The sequence below is a fragment of the Heliangelus exortis genome, chromosome 10 (assembly GCF_036169615.1).
Source record: "Heliangelus exortis chromosome 10, bHelExo1.hap1, whole genome shotgun sequence".
NCBI classification, from domain to species: Eukaryota; Metazoa; Chordata; class Aves; order Apodiformes; family Trochilidae; genus Heliangelus; species Heliangelus exortis.
Genome location: NC_092431.1, coordinates 21264155 through 21285065, shown reverse-complemented (window position 1 = coordinate 21285065; position 20911 = coordinate 21264155). Strand labels below are relative to the sequence as shown.

General features: G+C 40.9%; 2 long non-coding RNA genes across 4 annotated transcripts in view; one reads left to right on the top strand and one right to left on the bottom strand.

Annotated features, from left to right (window-relative positions):
* The window catches only part of LOC139800593 (uncharacterized), a 53864-nt gene extending 43331 nt beyond the window's left edge, over positions 1-10533 (top strand). The window contains exon 6 of one of the 3 annotated variants that reach the window (XR_011727819.1): positions 10217-10533. This is a non-coding gene — a long non-coding RNA (uncharacterized lncRNA). Of the gene's footprint in view, positions 1-6062; positions 6497-7341; positions 9053-10216 lie in introns of those variants that run through there. The other 2 variants (XR_011727820.1, XR_011727821.1) reach the window with 2 other exon arrangements.
* Positions 10095-15135, bottom strand: LOC139800596 (uncharacterized). The gene is made up of 3 exons (XR_011727827.1): positions 14911-15135; positions 11833-11947; positions 10095-10234 (listed from the first exon to the last, which is right to left on the bottom strand). It is a non-coding gene; the product is annotated as an uncharacterized lncRNA (long non-coding RNA).
* Between the last annotated feature and the right edge of the window lie 5776 nt (positions 15136-20911).

Sequence of the window (20911 nt, the reverse complement as noted above, 5' to 3'; positions counted from 1 at the left end):
ATTACCATTAGGTATCCAATTTTTTTTCTTTGAATTTAAAATTTTGGTTCTTAAAACAAATACCTGTTTGTTATCTACTTAAATATCTGAAGAGTCAAAAAAGAACCACTGGATGATGTAGTTACAATTAGCCTGAATCAGCCTCATTTCTCTGTACCAGTTTAAACCTTCTTGATATAATTTTAAGTAGCTCAGTTCCTCTCTTCAAGTTCTTTCTCTTTAAGATGGAAACAGGAGCCCTGTATGTCACAAGGAGATAAATGTCTGAATATTCCCCACGTACCTCGCTCATACATTGATGAATGTCCTAAATGAGGCCAAAAGCAAATGTATAATTCCAGATTTATTTCAAGCCTTAAAGATGTGAGAGGGCTCTGCAGTGAATAATGAAAAGAAAGAAGAAAGAGCAGGAAACTGCCTGGAGTATGTGTGAACTTGTAAGGCTGTGCCTTAATGAAAAAGGCAGAGGAATTAGAACTGCAAATCCACTTACTGCTACCACTCCTTGCTTCAGAAGACCTCACAGATTAATGTTCTTTTAATGTAGTTCCTCTTAATGATGTACAGGCCTAGATATATACATATATATCTATATATCTATATACACTTAAGCATTGAATGAGCAATGGATTAAGCCTTTGACTCGTGAGTGATTTACTGTGTAACAATTACAGGAGAAAACACCTGGATGAGAAATGTCTTTTGTCCTGAAAATTAATTTCTTACCAGTCATCATTTTATTCAGAAATCTCTACTAAACAGGACATATTTTGCTTTCCAAGTTAAAACAGTCATTATCATAAAAGCCCCCCACCATTCTATTAAACCCATTTTAACCAATTCAGCCCCAAACTGCATTTATTTCAACCTGTAACTTTGCATTCCTACTTTTTTTGCATTCCTTTATTTCCCCCCCTGTGGGGATTTACTCAGCTGCCACCCTGCATCTCCCTCCCCTCTGGGACAGGTAAGGTCTGTGCCACCCACCCTGCAAACCCTGCTGCACATCTGAGCCCTGCTCTCAAGTTTCCCGTGGTCAGGGTTGAGGTCAGGCTGGAAAAAAAAAAAAAAGAAGGGAGAGGGGCAACACTTTGTGTCTGTGTTTTTATGGTGATTTTATTTATGAGCCCCCCACACCTGCCACTGCCACCTCTGGGGACATTTGCAGAGCCCTCTGCACCCACACCAACAGGCAGGCTCCCCACTGGGGTGACCTCTGCTGAGAAAAAAACAGGGAAAAAACAGGAAAGAAAACCCAAAGGAAAAAAAAAAAAAAAAAAGAAAGTATGCACTTGAGGACAGCTCTGGTGTAGGTAGATGGAGACTTTTCCCTCCAAGTCCTCCTCAGCAGGTACCCACTCTGCCCCTTCCCTCTCCTCCCGTGGGTGTGCATCCTGCTGGATATCACAACTGCTCCTCAGCTGAGGTTAATTCAGCCCAATTAATTCAAAGTTCCAACTACAGGAAGGAACAAAGGGTAAAATAAATAAAAATAATGAAACAATTGCTCAGTTTGTGTAATTGCATGGGCTTCAATAGAACTACACTAATTTTCAGCAGCTGGAGTTCTGGCTCTTTATTTTTATTTACTTTACCTCCTGTTCTTAATTTCCTACCCTCCCATTTGTTTGTTATTTTCGTGTTCTATGGTGGCTTCATTTGGAGTGTAAATTCCTAGAGAAACCACACTTCTTTTTTTTTTTAAACCAACCACACAGCTTGGGATGCAGAGTAAATACATTCCACCCTCTGATAGAGGCAGTTGGGGTGGGTATAGAGACATCAGAGAACTCAAACAAAAATATCTCCAAATCCACCTCCACACATATTTTCTACTTTGGACAAAATCCTATTACATAGATATCATTACACCTTAAAATCCATGACTGAGGAATGATTTTTTTTTTTTTTTTTTGGTCAGGTGTTTGTATGAAATAGATTTCATATGTTTCTGGGCAGAGTTGCTTTGGTCCCCTGAAGATGTGATAACTTCATAGACATCTTTCTTAATGGCTCTAAATGACATTGACTGAACAACTCCCTTCTCTGCCAACTACTGGAGTGAGATTGAGGGGGACACAACCAAAGGGCTGCTTGGAAAGTATCTCTGAAGGAAAACTACAACAAAAGCTTATAAACAATTTCCCAGGATAAATTGTTATATATATATATATATTCCTATCACACATATATATATATATTCCTATCACACATATGAAACCCTGCAAGTATAATTTACAATCTTTATTTCCCAATTACCAATTGTTGCTGCCATTATTAATTATGTTGTGCTGTCAGATCAGAACTGAAGTTATCAATTAAAATGAAATGGTGAAGTTATCAATTAAAATGAAATGGGAACTCGTCCCATTTGGCTCAACCTGGTCACATAATTAGCAGTCATTTATAGGCTCTTTCATTAATGGTGTCACTCTACTTACAGACTACTATAGGGAAGGGAAATAAATGTCCCAGATTTTTTCAGGCCTATATAATGTGTAAATTGCAATTTCAGGTAAAGCAATAATAATGCCATTTATAGCACAGTTCTGTGGAAAAACCCCAGTTCATGACAACCACTCCATCTTTTTAGTGGCCTTTCTATGCAGCTGAAATATTGCTCTGCCTTGGCATCTTTAACAGCCCAGGCAGGACTCTCTGAATATTGAAGTTCTCCAATTTTAGGAAAGAAAATTAATTATTTTACCATGATGATAAAACTGAGGGGACCCAGAGTGCACTTCTATAACCAGCTGTATATAAATCTGATAAAAATCCACAAAATACCCTGTTATCCAGTCCTGTAAACATGACACCACTGCAGCACACACCATTCTCCTTGTCCCTCTTATCATTTGAAACAGACCCCTCACAGGCAGGCAGGGGGTTTGACATATAAATTCTTACTGCTCTGTGTTGAGTAAAAGAAAGTTGGAAACCCTAAAACTTTTATGTCTCCTTTTTGCCTTCCCCAAACGTAAAGCCCTTCTCCATGGTACAAATTGCTCAGGCACTCAGCACACCATGGATTTGGGCAGATTTTGGGGGCTGAGGACAGTATATATATATATATATAGATAGATATACATATATTTATGCAACTAACACTTTGCCTTTGAATGTCTTCTGCCCCAAGTGCACAGGTTGGAGGAAGGAGTGATACCTGCAAGCAATGGCCACAGACACTTGAATTACACTGATTTTTTTTCAGAAAAAAGGAAGAGGAAGGAAAAGGAACAGAAGGAGATTGCCCAACTTCAAGGGTTAGCACTGCAAAGCAAAAAATCTAAAATTTATTCTGCTAAAGGGATTCACTGGAATAAATATTTAAGACTCCAGAATTTTGAAGCTCAAGCCCATAATCCTCGTGTTTCTAGACTATAACTGGCAGTGGATGCATTTTATCAGAAATCAATTTACTTTTGAGAAGGGATAAATGAAGCAAATAAAAAAAAAAAAAATCCAAAGAAAAAAGTTATTTACAGATTCTGAATGTGGGGTTTTTTTAAGTTCAGAATTTTAAAAACAACCAAACATGAAGACCATGCTGCAATTTTAAAAAACCAATAGGGAAACATCCAAAAAGTTATTATTTTTTTTTCCCCTTTTAGGTGGCATGTGAAAACCCTACACCAAACACATGCCTCTGCATTTCTACAACAGTTTCAAATTACAAACTGCATTCTCTGACTATTACAGAAAAACCATTGTATTTGGTGGCAGCCCTGAATTCTTTTTTTATTGGTCTGGGATGTGTTGCAGTCAAAGCAGAACTATTTGGTCAACCACACATCCAGGGCTGTTTACCCATGGTTAATCCAGCACAAATTAATCATCTGTGAGCAGGATGTGCAGACAGATAAGGGGCTGATTGCAAGCCCCAAGTTTACCTCCACCATCTGTAAATTGTCTCCAGCCAACCACACAAATGTTTCCTCCAAGCACAAGAGGATGGAAAGAAAGATCAGCTCTGAACACTGAAAAACTTCAGTTCTGAAAGCAGCTTCCAGGACTTAAAGCTATTTTTGTCACCTTCCCAGCTTCCACAGCTCAGTGCTGCTGGACTTGGCCAGAGGACGGGAACCTTTTTGTCTTTATTTAGTGACTGCCATAAAGCAGGAGAAACTGGGACCAGAATTTTCAATAGTCCCAGTTACTTTCTGTTCTAAATCCCAAGGACTTCAAAATTCCTGTTGAAAAACCATGAAAAACCACAAAACGAGAAATACTTTAAAAATCAGAAAAAAAAGGTAGGCAGAGGCATAATATACCCAAATATACCCCAATATACCCAAATACCCTTTTCTCCTCCTGTCAGTATCTGCAGTAGAGTCAAAAGCTGGATGGAGATGAGTCCACAGTGCCAGAGGAAAAATAAAATACCCACCAACTAAAATACCTGCTGCAAAGGGGATGGCACAAGAGCCCCACAGACCCAAGAACCCTGTTTTGAGGGCCCCATCATTCTGTCCCTGGTGTTGTTCTCCATGGAAAAAATGTAAATGCTCTCCATGTCCAACCTGATCTTCTTTGAAATTTGGAAATATCTAAATGTCTGTCCTCGGGGTCTCTAAGGGAGTAATGCCTAAGGGTCCTGTTCAGAAGTAAATATGGTAAATAGCATCAATGTTTATTCAATAAAACAGTTCCAAACACCACAGTTCTTGCTGGTTTTATGATAAAACAGAATCTGTTACTCAGTATAAAGTCTGAATTTGGTGGAGTCCTAAAATAATCCCAAATAAGGGGAATACTGTGTTTTCTGACAACAATTAAAGAATGTGTAAATGGTATGTACACCCCATAAAGCTGCCTGGAACACCTTCACTCTTTTAATCTCAGCTGGAATCCTAGTTTGGATTTCTCACATGAGTTTTCACTACATCACAGAAGGCTTTTTTTTTTTTTTTTTTCTGTTTCCCAATTGTGCTTCTAGTGGTGGACAGAAAAAGTCAAGCAAATTTTTCTAAGCACTCTGAATATTATACTCTAGATTTGGTACTTTAACATATCTTTAAAAAGCCATTTCATTTCACATTCACAATGTAAAAGCATTATGCTCCCATTTCTGCAGTGTCTGGGAAACTGTCCAAATAAAACCCAGGACTGTACTATCCACATTTTGCAAATGTTTCCCAATGTTCTATGGGTTTTTTTTTTTTTTCCACAAGAATTGTCGCCAAATAATTTCTATCCAAATTAGCAACAGCCACTCATCCAGAAAAAAAAAAACACAACAAAAACCCAAACTTAGTATCTTGGAGCAGAAGAGGGTGAGGAAGAGAGGAAGCTTTCTGCCCAGTGCCTGCTCTCCTTGTGCATCATGCAGAGCCACCACAGCTCACAGCTGAAGCTCCACTGGCTCTCTGACAAGAAATTATTGCAGCTTTGTGCTCCTTTTAGTAGGTGAGGCAATATAGAGAGACTTACAGACATTCCTTGTCAGACATCTGAAACTGTCTGACCATAAAACACCAGCATCCCCCCTCCCTCTTCAGTGCTGCACATAATCCCTGCTCTTTTAGTGTGAAGCTTCCATCACTTCTGATTTTTTTTTTAACCCAGTTCCTTGTCCTCTCACGTTACCACCCAGGCAGGCTTTTGGGGAGATCTTGGGTGTTTTGGGGCAGAAAAAGAGTTCCTCTGTTTTTCACCTTACTGGGTTTGGGAGTGCAGTGGATCCTGTTAATATTGACATTCCAGGATGTACAACTATTGTTCTCCTTTGAATTTTATTACTTATTTTTTTATTACTTATTACTCATCAGAGCAACTCTTATTTGAACTCAGAAAAAGAATAATTGCAGGCTTGTTCCTGTCTCTATTTAAGCTACCAAAACTTTTGCCACAACTTCAGTACAGCCCTGGAGGACTTTCACAACATCCAGCTCCAGCTTTTGAAGTTCCACATGGTTTGACTCAAAAGCCCAGTCACTTGGGAGGAGCAATTTTTCAAATTCTTTGCACACCAAAATTCACATTCCAAAAATTGCAGAGACCACTTTAAAAGCAGAAATAATTTCACCAAACATGGCCCCTTTTTTCCCCCATTTTTCCCCTAGTGCCTGCTGCTTACTGTGGCCTTGGCAAGCTGACCTGTGCTGTGCTGCTGTTTCAAGAGGAGCAGTCACTGTGAGAGCAACCCAGCAATCAAGTGCTCCTCGTTCCTGAGCACCACCTTGTACCAAAAAATAGAGAGCTGAGGGTGGCTTACACCTCCTCACAGTCTCACTATACTCTGGCTAAAAATTTTATCTGAAAATGGACTCCTTCAAACCAAAAATACTCATGTTTGACTGGAGTGTAGGCATCACCCAGCCAAGATGCACTCAGCCAGGGGGAAGCTCTGCACCAGAAGGATCATCACTGCCCCTTGGCTCTAGGGTCATCTCATGCATCATCCTCTTGGGACCCACACCACAATCAAAAGGAATAAATTAAAGTGTGAATAGGTATTTACACTGCCTGCAGAGGTGACAGCACACGTGTTTGTGCAATGTTTGTGCAATGTTTGTGCAATGGTTTCCACCTGAGTGCAGGACTAGGATGAGGTTCTGCCCTGATGCCAAGGAAAATGGTATGGCTGCTGCAGCAAGGGTGGAACAGCTTCTCTGGGGAAGCTGACATGGTTTTTCTTTTGCAAAAAGTTTTAGAAAAGAGACCCCGTGTTTGGTGAAGCATTGAGGACTTTTTGGAAAACGTGCTCCACTTCATAAGAAATTACTGAGAATGTGGTTCAGAATGTGTTTTTCTACCTAAAGGGAAATGTTTGGTGCATATGAAAAAATACAGAAACCCATGAAAGATATCTTTGTTAAATGTCTGTGATATGTGTCTGTTATTTTTCTGTCTTGCAAGCTAATAAACTTAAGACCAGTTGCTTTACAGACAGGGTAGTTATTAGCTCTCAGTAGAAAATAATGTACCACAGGGAATTTACAATAAAAGAAAAATGCTCTTAAATATTTGGGGCCATCTGAGCCACCCAGGGTAAGTGTTTTCTGGCAGCAGAGGTGTTATTGTTGCCATAGCCCTGCCACATGATGTTATTCTCCTAAGTAAAATGTAGTTTTTTTAATGAAAGAACTCTGCTCAAGCCCAGGGGCAAGGAGCAATTATTTCCTTCTTGTACCTGGGATGGAAGGAATGGTTTTGAGGCCTGTGCAGCAGTGTAAAGGAAAAGAGCAAAACTGCAATTTGTGGTTTAAATAAAGCAGGTGGACTGCAATAGAAAAAAAACCAAAAAATTGTGGCCATGCTCACAGAGAAAACCATAGTTAAAGGACTATAGCATTGGTTACAGTTACTATAAAAGGCAAATGTATTGCTTCTGTCTTTCAGAAAGAAGACTCCCAATAAAAAAAGACACTAAAAACCCCAAATCTGTGAGGAGGTTTTATTTTCATGGAGCCTCCTTTCAGCTATTAGGTGTCCTCTGTTTTTTCTTAATTGTAACTTGAATCTTGCTATTGATGACCCAGCTTGGCAATCAGAGCAGCTACTGTTGAAAGCCCAACAGCCAGACTGTGTGGTGATTGTAGGGATTTAGCAACCACCTTCCAGACAGAAAAATAAACACGGAATTATGTTTGGAACCCCCCAAACAATGTCTGGCTATACACATTCTTGGCATTAAACTCTGCTTTTACTAATGTAAATATAAAATGATTCTGCATTAAAACTTGACAAAATTGCTTCATCCCTTATTCCAAGGGTACCCATATTGAAGTTGAGGTTTTATGAGTGTAAGTAGATTAGACCTGCAATGTTCTTTTCAATCATGTACTTATTCATGAGCAAAGGTCTTTTTTAGATACAAACCAGATGCAGCCCAGCTGCCTCGCCTATCTGTGGAAGTGGCCCCAGACTGAGCACAGAAATTGCAGATATCCATCTCTGAATAACAGCATTTAGTGTTGTACGATTCCTCCACCTTATCCTCCTGCAAGGTTTTTCCATAAATAAAAACTGGTGGGCTCCTCAGCTCCACCCTGCTCCTTGCCAGGGCCAGGGACTGTCCTTCTGCCAGTGCCATCCCGGGGAGCTGGGGATGCAGCTCTGGGAGGGGGGGAACCAACCTCCTGCCTCCTCCCTGCTTATTGCCATGCTCAAACACAGCCAGGACATGGGGACAGAGCCACACACCAATGACACAGAGAGCAAAACAACAAATTGTGCCAAAAAAACCAGGCTGCTTGAGGCCAGGACTGTAAAAGCCTATGGAGGTTGGTGCCTCCTTGACCATAAATAAATGATACTGATGAGTACTAACACACACATTTGTGTGTAGGGAGAGGAAAGCTCCAGTCCTGAGTAATGACCTAAGCCTCACAGAACATACCTCACACTGATCTGCAAGTGGTGGCTTCTGAATCAAGGCAGGAAGCAGTGTTTTGATTGGAAAAATATTCTGCAGGCAGCAAGCAAGAAGGACTGCAAGGAGAAGTCTGCAGCACTCGAGACCAAGGGCTGAAAGTTTCATCTGATAGAAAAATGAATGCCTGTTGATCTGGGGAGAACATAATGTGAAACATGTTTGCTGAGTGAGAAAAATGTTGATTGGGCAGAATTAAAAGCAGCTGTGGTGTGACAGTGGAAAAGCAATTAAATAAATGTGACATGGCAGCAAAGCAGCCCCTGTGGCTCGGGGGCTGTGACGTTACTCGTGAGGATTGTGATGTAAAAGTTACTCACCAGGCTGTGATTGTGACAACAGTGACCTGCCCAGGTGTGGGGAATATGCACCCTTACCTGGTGTTTTTACCTACCTTCCTGGTAGAATTATGGCCCATCTCCTCATCAGACTTATCCCATGCTATGGGGAAGAGAAGTTCCCGACTCCCAGAGCCTTTCTCACCTGGCAGATCCTTTATCTTCTCCTGGACTTCTCTTTGTGTCTCTTGACATCAGTCTTGGAAAAACAAACAAACCAACCTCATTACACAGAAAAAACCCTAATAATTAAGCAGTGTTCCAAAAGACAGGAAAAGGGTTAAAATGACCGTGCTGTGACTTTCATCTCCATAAGAATATAGCATTAAATAAATACTAATAAATCTGTACTGTTTTACTATCAAAAGCAGATGACCTATAGTTGTAATTCTTTTCCTTTGAAATAATATGCAGTGTCTGTAATGGGATGGGGCTAATTCATTTTTATGCTATTACTAGAGGATAAATCATTGTCCTGGGTATAAAGATCAAAGATGATGCATTGCTCCAGGGGCTGGACAGGGGAGATCCACTGCCTGTCAGTGTTTTGTGAAGGGGCATGGGGTGAGAAACTGGTTTGTGTACTGCAGAACACTGGGAAGCCAAAATCCAAACACGGGGAGCTTATGTCCTTTTCACTTTTGTGAGTTTCTTCTTAAACAAAGAAAGAAACATAAAATTTTTCTGTTCATTTGAATCAAAACAGTTTGCCAGTGAGGCAATGAGCCAATCTGCCAAGCCAAGAGCTGAAAAGTCTTTATCATAAAGACATAATGAGATAAAGCAATGCAAGTTAACATCCCAGATTATTACACAGGAATTTTACCTTAATGCAAAGCTTCTCACTTTCAGTGTCTGCTTCTTGGAACACTTCAGTCAAACTTGGGTTTTTTACACCCGAGAAGGTGTCAACAGTTCTGTTCCTAAAGCTTTCCACATTTCCATGGAACAGAAGCAACTTTCACTCAAGCTTCCCCAACACTCTCCCACCTTTCCCTTAGGGGACCAGCTCAGGATGAATGCAGGGTTTAGTCCCCATGACCCATCACTTCTTGGTGCCACTGGGACTGCCAGCAAGTGACTGCAATCAGCTTTACCTGGCAGGGAAACAGGGGAAGTAGTTACACAGACACCAGGGATTCCTCCTTCTCTGAATGCACATTTCTCCTGCTTGGATCAGGGACCTGCAGCTAGTGGATTCAAGAGGCTTTTTGCTTAAGTCTGATCAAGCTATTACTAATTCAGCTGGGCAAAACAGAACAGAAAACAGCAGCAAAGAACCAAAAAAAAACAAAAAAAAAAAAAAACCACCCCAAAAATAAAACCAACCAAACAAAACAAAACCTTTGAATTCAAATATGTTTTTTTCAAATTACCTTCTCCATTCCTACTGCCCCACTTGCTTCCAGATCAGGCTGATGTGCAAAGCAACCATCCCAAGCAGCAATGGGTTATCTTTGGTGCCTACAATCCATTCCATTTGGTGTACTTTCCTTTTTTTCAGCATCTGGGAAAGCAATTGCTGGTGGAAACACATGGACACAGTGAGCTCCAGGACTGCATCAGACCATGTGGTTAACTTGAATTGCATGTATTTGGATTCCCTGTCTTAATTCTGAACCCACAACATAAGGGGAGCATATTTCCCTGCTCCCACATCATTAATTGTAATCACTGTTATCCAAATAATCTGGTTCATAGATAAAAATTGTTTAAAAAAAAAAAAAGTTGGGAAAGATACAATAGATCAGCTAACAATAGACTGGCTGATCGTTTAAGAAAACTAATAAAAAAAAGAAGTGACATATTAATAAACCATTCCAGCTCCTGGCTTGTCAAGCACTTGGCCTATGAAGTACAACAAATCCAAACTCCATCCTCTCAGTTCCACTGACACCGGGATCCAGAGGAGCTCTGATTCTTGCAGGGGGTGAGGGGTCAGCTCAGAGAGTTCAGCCAAGCACTGGGGCCTGAAATTTGGCTGCAGAACCTCTGAGGTGCCTCTGTGTCCAAGGAAGCTGAAAAACTTCCCCAGTGCTTCCCAGAGCCCAGGCAGAGCAGGGAAGCAGCAGCTACGTTGGGCTTTAGCAAGCAATAAAAAACTTGTTACCTTCTGCCTTCCACACATTTCCTACGTGACAAACATCAGAACGAAGCAGTTGCAATATTCAGCACGTTTTTATCCAGATAAATATTAAAACCACATTTAATGCAATATTGAAGGGATTACTGAACTCAGAAAAGGGAAAGTCTGAGTAATGGTGCAGCTGTGCAGCATTCCAGTGGATCCCAGCCACTGCCAGCATTTACTATTTGACAATAAACAACCTTCAGCTCCTGATCAGATATCCAGACAGATAGATGCTCAGTGCTAACACTGCCCTGTCTGGGTGCTGTGAACACCCCCAACCATCACCACTGAGGCTCTTACAAAAGGTGTTGGCCAATTTTATTTAATTTCCCTCGATGACTACAGATAATCAAGATATAGTATGTTTTGCTGTACATTTTACTTATATTTTCTGAAAAAAATACTGCGGGCTGAATTTTGTGGGGAGTGTTTATTGCTGATAGAAAAATTGCTAATGTTAAAATGAAGACTTCAGCTATTTTACAAAATCAAATTGTAGGCTGAAAAAGATGTTTTTCCCCACACCCAACCTACTTACAGATATGATTAGTAATTGCAACAGGGAGCAGGTTCTCATCCATTGCAGTAAGCATGCTTTGAAAAACAAAATCCCAGTGCAACGACTGCTTTTGTGATTCCCCAGAGAAAAAAAGCACAATAAGAGTATTAAAGAAACTCTCATTATACTGTCCCATTAAATCAGATGAGGAAAAAACCCAGCAATCTTTTTCAATCGTTTTGTGGAATAAGCAACACAAGTTTTGTGAAGTCTTTTCCCTTGAAGCATGCACTCCACGTGGTGCTGGCATCCCCAGACACACAACATCTCAGCCACCCTGATCCCTGGTGAGCACCACATTAGAAACTCCAGTTAAGAGCTTTATATTTACATTTGGGGTCTGCTGAAGGTTCAGAAGAGAAAGCAAAGAAAGAATGGTCATTAAGTGTGCAAACTGCTCAGTGTGGAAGTGTTTGGGGTCATGAAGTACCTGGTTTGCTCAAGGGTTTCTAGGAGGGAAGCCAAGAGCCTTGCTTTGGCATCCAGCATCAAAACTGGAATAACACCAGCCAGGGCAGAGCTCAGCTCAGCTCCTCTGCAATGGCCTAAACAAGAAAACAAGAGTGGTTTGTAAAGCAAAAGATGGTGTAATAATTCAGTGCTTCTGATAAGAGAAAGCAGAAAGTCACACAAGGCAGCCTCTCGTTTTAAAATCAGTATTTTTCTCAATACACAAGATAAATAATTGCTTGGCCCCCTTCCTCTTACATTTCTTCTAGGAAATGAAGAATAAAATGTCACCCATGTTATCCAGTTATAGTCTTGTAAAAAGTTCAGCGTATCAGAGAAAATCTTAAATAATACTGAGAGAGAGATTATTGTCAGCTGGAGAGTGTTTTATTGTGGTACTTTGCTAAGATAGTTTTATAAATTCAATCCAAGAACAAGTGGAAAAAGCAACAGAATCCTTGTAATATATGGAAGGATTAGGATAAGAATAATATATCTATTTTCATTTTCACTCCAGCACTGGATGTTCCAATATTCTATACAAGTGGAAAGTATTTTAAAAGCATATTTTTCACTAACATCAAATTTTCCCTTCGGTGCAACTATCTCTGGGACCTCCAGATTTCTGAAAATGAGGATTCTCAATCCAGGCTTGGGTGGGAAGGAGGCAAACCAGGGACACTGGGACCCAACTAACACCAACTTGGACATAACCCCATCACACAGGTGTCTGAGCTGCCAGATTTTAAGACATTTTAAGACAAATATTTTCAGGTAAACCAAAATGGCTGATGGCATGGATGAATGGATGAAATGACACACTGGACCTTGCAGAAGTGTGTCCAGTTTGGACAAGCAGCCCAAACACATCCAGCACACCAGCAGGACAGGCAGCTCTAGACAATCCCTTCAAGAGTCACCCCAAACTGCCTGTACTTGGTCACTATCAGGGGTCAAACAAAATAACATTAAATGCACATTTTTTAGCCCACAAAATGGATTTGAGTCTGGGGACATTGTAATTTTTTTGATTTATCCCTTAGTTTCCTTTTGAAATAAAAAGGTAAGGAGGCCTCACACTTTTGTAGTCATATTTAATTAGAAAAATCTACCCAAAATTCCCTTTTGTTTTCAGTGATGCAGATTGTGGAAGTGACTCTACCTGTTCTTTACCAACTACCACAGCTGACACCTTCCCCTCACATTTGCCTTTGACTGGCATTACAGTGACAGAAACCAGTAATCATTAACTATTAGTTAATATTATTCCTCCTATCTATCTTTGTGACCTAGCAACTAGCAAGCAGAAATGAAAAATAAGATTATAGACAACCAGCTGGCTTCTCAAGTGCCACTTACAGCAAGAATGGACACAGTATTTGGATGCTTTCTGCCCGGGGAAGCCTGGCTTGAGAAGAAACTTGGTGTGAGATCAGCCACATCCCAAATGCTTTGGAGGGGAGCTACCCCCAGGAGTCTGGGGACAAACACTTCTTACACCTAGAAATGTGCCCCTCTCTGTTCTGCTGCTCTGGGCAACATCTCCATAGGTTCCAGAGGTTATGGACAGAGCCCCCAGCAAGCACTCATCTCAGCACAGTAATGGAATCTCAGAATTAAATCACACTCATAGCATTCATTCACTAGAAAAAAAAATCACAGCTTTGCCTGCAAAGTCAAGTTCTGAACCGTGTTGAAGAGCTGAATCAAAGAAAAGCAATTTTTAAAGAACACTACAGCAGAAATTTTCAAAGGAGTGCAGGGGCCACAGATGACCCCTTGCCACTATCATTACTGGGCTATAAGGCATCCAGAGCTTTGAGAATTTCAGCAGCAATGAAGGATATTTGTTCAAATTCAGATCTCATGTTTGGAGGGCCTGTCTTGCTGCAGCTGAGTAAAACCAGATTTCAAGTTCACTTCAGCAGAATTAGTCTCCTTCAAGAAAAGGGACTAAGTGGGATTCATGTCTTCCTATTATTCTCTGTACAACTTTTATCTAGGAGTGGGAAGGCAGAGTGCTGACACCTGATGCAGTCAGAGCAGGGAGATTTCCTGCATTGCTCTGACCCTGCAGAGCACCACTGGGTGAATCCAGGCTCTGATGTTTGGAGCAGCTCTGGTTTACAGCACAATATTCATCTCTCAATGGGGATGAGAAGAAATGTCCAGAAGCTTTATTTATAAATGAAGATAAGTGCTGGCCAACGTTCCTGCCTCATGCTTATATCATCTAATTACTTTGGCATGGGGCTTCACTCTTTCATCTTCCAAATCTGCTTTGTGCTTAAGCAATTCACATCATTCTCCTTCCTATCTCTTACATTCTCTTTCCCCTCCCCTTTAGATACACTATTAACAACCCCAAGTAAACTGAGCTTTAGAGATGCTCAGTGTTACATCATTTCTGCTCCCAGTTCCCAACCAACGCTACTTTTTTTTTTTTTTTTGGCTGTAAGAAATCAAGCTACAATAGGCACGTTTTGAATGGGGCAGCTCAGGCCCTCATCTCAGCCTCAGAGCACCCCAAAAACAGTAAGAGCTTTGAATCCCAATGGCCACCACTCTGTAATTTGGGGAGACACAAGCCTAGAACATTTAAAATTTTTAAACAACAGTAAAAACAGAGGCAAAAAAGACCTGGCTGTATTAATTGCCCTTTTATCCAGTAGGACCTTTCCTCCAGTATTGTTTTTAGTTCAGCAACCTTTCAGGAGTGTTTAACATCCTAAAGGAGAGGCTTTCCTTCCTTCACCTCTGGCTGTGGGATCCTTCCCATGGCCAGCACAGTCACTCTCAGCATCACACCACTATTCAGCAGAGCCTTTTCTGGCTCCAGTTCAGGAACTTCTCACAGCTGCCCAGCTGCCCTGGGGGGTTTGTTGGACAATGGGCAAAGAGATGGTCTTTCTAGGGAACACCACACATGGCAAACCACAGAAAAAAAACAAAAAACAAAAAAACCAAAAAAAAACCAACAACCAAAAAAAAACCCACAACAAAAAAACCCCAAAACGTGGCATTCCCTAAGAGATGAATTTGTTAGAAATTTTCTTACCTGCTCAGAGATAGATCCATGAGAAAATAAACACCAGTGTGGTTGGGCTGGGGGTACTTGTTCAAAGGGAAGCCTTGATGAACATCTGGACTCAAAAGTGAGCAAAGAAAAGGTAAATCAGGAGCCTTGGCTTCCTATCACCCACAGCTCTGCCCTCCTCCTGGCTTTTATGGCTGGAGTAGGTGGCAGACAACGGTGTAAAAAGAGGGCAAAAGCTGCTTAGAGCTCACCAGGGAAGGCAATAAGTGCTGCAGATGCTTTCAGCTTGAGCATATAATAAATGCTCAATAAATAAAGGTTTTGCAGAGGAAGCTGATGTGTCCAGATGTGAACACATCCATGGCTAAGTCTTATCTCCTACAGCCCTTGAAATGCTCACACTGCAACATGGTTTAGGGCTTGTAGCTGCTATTAAAAAGGTTTGTACATGACATAACTCTTCCAGTCTCAACATCTGCAAATCCCTCAAGTCTAGCAGGACTTTAAATGTTTCCTCTGCTTGATCTTCCTAACACCAACTAACTAACATTTTTTTCAACCTCACTACCTGTATCCCCTTCTTGTTCAGTTAGCTGGATTTTAACACACTAATAAACTTTCATAACTGTAGCTTCTGGGAGATACATTTCCTCACCTTAATTATCTAATTACACTGTATAACAAAATTACAAATATCTCTCTTCAAGAATTAAAAAAAAAAAATCAGCAGATAGAAGGCAAAATATGTCATGTTGATAAATATTTGCACTACACTTTTAATAACATGATTTGGGAAAAAGATTTAAGATGTAATATAATTTTTTTTGTAACCAACCTTAAAGAAGTGTTTGGTTTTTCTACACAAATGTGTATCCAGCTCTAGCATTCATTTGTTGCAACGAGATCAATATCAGAGGAATCCTTGATCTGCACAATTATCAATTAGATAATTAAATCAGAGCAGGGAATGAGCTTTGAAGGTTTATTAATAATTTATTCTCAGATATTAATTTTCATGGCACAGAATGGAGAAACATGAAACAAGGAAGCATGCACGCTGGCTCCAAAGTAGTCTTTGAACTACCAAGTCTCCTATGAGTCTCAGGATTTATACTCCTGGTTAATTAATTATATTCTACATGTATTCCTAAGAAAATATAGGCATAGTCTGTGAGGGATAGATTTGTGGTTAGCACTGTAACAAATAATATACCTGTATTCAAGGATTTGTAGAAAAATAGGTAAGATTTGAGTGTTTAATTACGTTTTATCTTCAAATTTACCATAAAAATGCCTTCAATCTGGAGTAAGAACAGAGTAAATGCTACCATTCTACTTCAGCCTTTTTTCTTCACTCCTATCTATTGCACTGATAGGAATTAAATGTAATTTATACAAATCAGATTATCCAATACTACACACAGTAGCCTGCTGCTTAAGATGAAATAATGGAAACCTTTCTTACCTGGATTCTCTAGAAGATTTTCAGACTTGTGCAGTCTCCTGGTGTTTGGCAGAGATGCTGCACACTGGCAATGGGCTCTCATGAGCAAAGCTGCCACCTGATTTTACCTTCTCCCAGTTATTGCCCTAGAATTACTCTTTTGGGGCCATAAATATGGGTGAGTGACCTCTTCCATTCAGATGATTATTTAGGTAAATGTTACTTTAATCAGAAGTGATCAAGATGCCTTTAAGCTAAATGCAAAACCTGGCCCAGTGAATTGTTATTGCAAATGTGAAAAAGAAGCATTGGCTGGGCCAGATAAAAATAATCTTGTTCTGAGCAAAGACAGAGTTACAAATTCTGCTTAAAGCTCTCTAATACAAATAATAAGTGGGATTATGTGCTCTGCCCTCACCAGGCAAGAAAACAACCCACATTTTGCTAAGTTCATTAAATGTTTTTACCACACCATTGCTTGTTGTGAAGAGCAGGCAGACACCACGCCAAGCAAGCATCACATCACATCACATCACATCACAAGCTGTCCCTCTCCTCCTTATTTTGTTTGAACAAAGCCCAGGGCATTCTCCCCTTTATTTTTGTTTTAAATAGCATCCTAAAAGCCTGGGCACATCGCTGTCTTCTTCCCCAGGAGGCAGCTGGGGAAGCCCCTGGCAGTCAGAGCTGCCCCTGCCTCCCCAGCATCACCATCCCAGGCCAGCAGCAGAGCTGTCTCAGATGTGTCCTGCACAGTGCATCTCCCTCAGCCACGTCCCATGTGGACAGTAATGCAGCCAGCAAGTTCTCAACAAACAAGTTTTTATGATAAATGAAATGTCACTGCTTTAAAGCTAAATTAAATAGCTTCGAGTTGATAAAGTGTTCACTGGAGAATTCACAGAATTCTCACTCCAATATATTTTTCCCTTTCACAACACAGTCTAACCATTAAAAAAAAAAAATGTTGGAGACTTATCTCAAATTTGAACATAGTTACTTTGAATTACTTTCCAGTCATTCAGAATGCAAAGAAGGATTTCCAGTGATTTGTGCTATTATGATAACTTCGAATAGTCAGGAACTGAGTTCATGGCTGCTTTGCATTCCCTCCCTGACACAAAACAAATAGACAGTTTTATGAGGGAATTCATCCTTTCTTAAGTTCTCTTCTTCCTTCTTTCACCAACATTATATCAAATAACTAATGCACCGAAAAAAGGAAAAACTAAATAAACCTTTACTGAAGACATAAGTCATATATAAAATCTGCAACGTTGTTTCATTGGGAAATCTTCATACTAATTTTTTTTCCTTTCTTTCAAAACCCTGCCTGGTAACCTGTAACAAACTCATTCAGTCATAAAACCTCTGCAATGCACAGCAAATAAAGCTGTGGTGCAGCCCTCCCTTTGGGTCCAAAAACCTGAGTGAGGGAGGAGAGAGGAGGCTCTGGGTTATTTCAGTCTAACCCACAAAATGCTTCACCCCAAAGCACTGGATGTGCCTCCCAAGTGCTCTGGGGCAGAGTGGTCCCTGCAGAGCATCCCTTAGGTCAGAGGTGTCCAAGTGCCAAAGGAAGCAGACAAAAGGCTCTGCCTGGGCACTGAGATTCTGCTGCAGGGGGGGAGTGTGCATGTGGGTTCCTGGCAGAACCTAGGAGAATGCTGCACTATCTGACACATCCATCCACTGGCCCAGCTCAGCAAAGATGGTGAGGTTCAGAGTCCTCAAGAGAGAAAATGGGAGGGAGAGTTTCCTGAGGACTGCAAAACCAGCTCAGTGATCAATGCACTGCCTAACGTTGTTCTGTTCTCTCCCTCCTGAGCTACCACATGTGGTGGACAAATTCCAAGTGAAACACTCTCACCAGAGAGTGCTCCAAGAGAGACAAGTGGGCCTCAGGCTTCCCAATACAATGCAGTTCTCTTCTCTATTTATTTTTGTAGTTCAAAGCCCTGGCAGCAGCCCGTGTGATGCCTGCCACAAGGACTGGTGCACTCCTGATGACTGCCATGAGGTTTCCAAGCCCACAGCCAGCGTGTATTCCAGCCCATGCCAGCCACCAAGATAGACTGTGTACAAATAGCAGCAAGATTCTCTGAAATAAAGAAAAAAGCCAGCTCTCATTTCCACTTTGAACCCCCCCTACCACAGGCTGCCAACTTGAGGACCTTGCTTTTATCACAGCAGCCACATGAAAGAGTTCATTCTGCTTATCTTGGTTCATTTAGGAAACCAGTGATAAGCCTGCCATGAAAAAATTCCATCTTCTCCTGGAAGCTGGCACACTGGTCCTAAGATAGAGGCTTTGAGTTAATTTTAAGTGTAGTTATTTACAGTCATATCAGAGGTTACTCAGTCACCCAGATGACTGCTTCCCTCTGCTAAGGGAACAGGGAATACTTCAGATTTCCTCTCAAGTACAATGGCATCTTGGAGTGAAAGTGGTGGGAAAAGGGCAGCAGATCCCCTAAAAGCCACAGCTCAGGGGTGTAGGCTGCATCCTTGCTGTCTGCACCCAGGCAGGGGGCAAGAGGAGCTGGAAGCAGAGCTGTGCCCCCCCATGGGAGGGGATGGGGGGTGTGATGCCACTCAGCTCCCTGTCACCCAAAGAGGGCAAGTGCAATGCTGGGTGCAGAGACAGGACTGGCACCCACCTACTGAAGAGAAAGATAGGGGATCAGTTTGCCATGGAACAGCAATAATGGAGAAAACCAAGGATTTGGACTAACTGCAGATAAATCATACAGCCTTCCCTAGAGGAGCCAGCTGTGGTGGTTCTATTTGCTTTTGTTTGCTTGTTGGGTTTTGCTTTGGCTTTTTTTTTTTTTCTTTGCTATGAAGTATTGGGGATAAGCAAACCATTCCTGTTGTCCCTGTAAATCAGAACAGTGTATATATATTTATATATCCATGGTAACTCTGCCAGCATCTCTAGGCTGCTGCTGTACCCAGTGCTGTGTGTGGTGGTGCCAGAGTCTGGAGTGGGGTTGCATTTCTTTTCTGAGCTCCCTGGCTACCTCCTAGGCCTGAAGTGTCAATGAAAGCAACTCTCTCTCTCTGCCAATAAACAATTTTAGAAGGTGTGAAATGGCTGAGAAGTTCTTTGGAACCCAATGGAGGCAACAGAAGTGGTGGTGATGGGAGCAGGGGCTGAGGATTATTTAGCCAGAGGTTTGCTCAAGAGCTCCAGAGGCAGCTGGTAGCAGTAACCAGGGACAAGACATTTAGGGACATATTTGATTCCTGGAAGCTACAGGAAGCCTCAACTTCTGGCAAAGATCTAAGTGGGAAAGGAGGGGAAAACTCCTCTCATATTTGCAGAAAGAGGAGTAATTTTTAAATTCTGAAGGATCGTTATCTTCAGCATAACTGTTTTTCCTCTTGAAATGTAAGTTGTTGCTACATTTACTTCTGACTTCTCAGCCCTTGGCACCCATAATTCAGTTTTCCCATATAAAAAATTGCTGAGGTCCCTGTGCTGATATCTCAGCAAACACAGTATTTCATCTTTAACTGTATCCTGTTTAGTCTGGGTTTGTTGGTGTTCACAGGCAGCAGGGTTGAAATACAGCCTTGCAGAATAATCAGTAATAACCACACAAAAACGACAGCAATGATATAATAGTTTTCATGGGAGATAAGATATTTTGCAGAACTTTACCATATGGTGTGATTGTGCCAATGTACCTCTCGTAGTAAAATAGAGTTATTCAGATTGAGAGATATTAGGAGATGCTACTATAAATTTTACAGTATGTTGTAAATGTGCAATTACTCTTCACGAGTGCCCAGATGGGGATTATATCTCACTATAGCAAGTACAGTGCAAAAAACAAATGTCTGGCTGTAATTAATGGGGTTGGAAACTTCAAGAAGAACAGATCTGCTGATGAAAAAAAAAAAAAAAACACAAAACGGCCAGAATTTGGGCTTGAATAACAACTCAAATGTTTATGTTAATTGCACTAAGGATGTAACCATCCTGAAAATGCAAAACTGGACTGAATCACCAGAGTGACCTTCCCTGCAAGCTTTCTACTACATCCTTTGTCTCTGTGTCTATGTGCTAGAAATATGTACAAAAATTCTCCTTTCTCAAGCTACAGGAGCATTTAGATTCCTGACCTATTCTATAAACAGAAAGAACAACAAGCAAACAAGCAGTTTCTTCAAAAACAAACAAACAAGCAGCATTATACAGCATTAAGGTCAGGGAAAAAAGGCCATTCTGGTGGCAGCTTAAACAAGTTCCTATCTTGTTTGTAGACAATCCACACATTTTGCAATATTTCACTTTAATTTGCCCCAATAACCAATTTCCCCAAAGAAACACCTTTAGATGACCTAATCTGCATGGCAGAGCCAGCCAGGCTTGGCTTTTCCCTGAAGTTTCCTGCAGCATTATTATATATAGCAGAACAGGCTCAGATGTCTCCAGATACAATTAAATGGACTTTTAGTGTTAGTCATGAACAGATCTTCATACTTCTAAACATTTAGTGCAAACATGGTTCACAAAAATTGCATCTGAACAAAGTTATTCTCATTGTCCATTAAACATTTTGATGAATA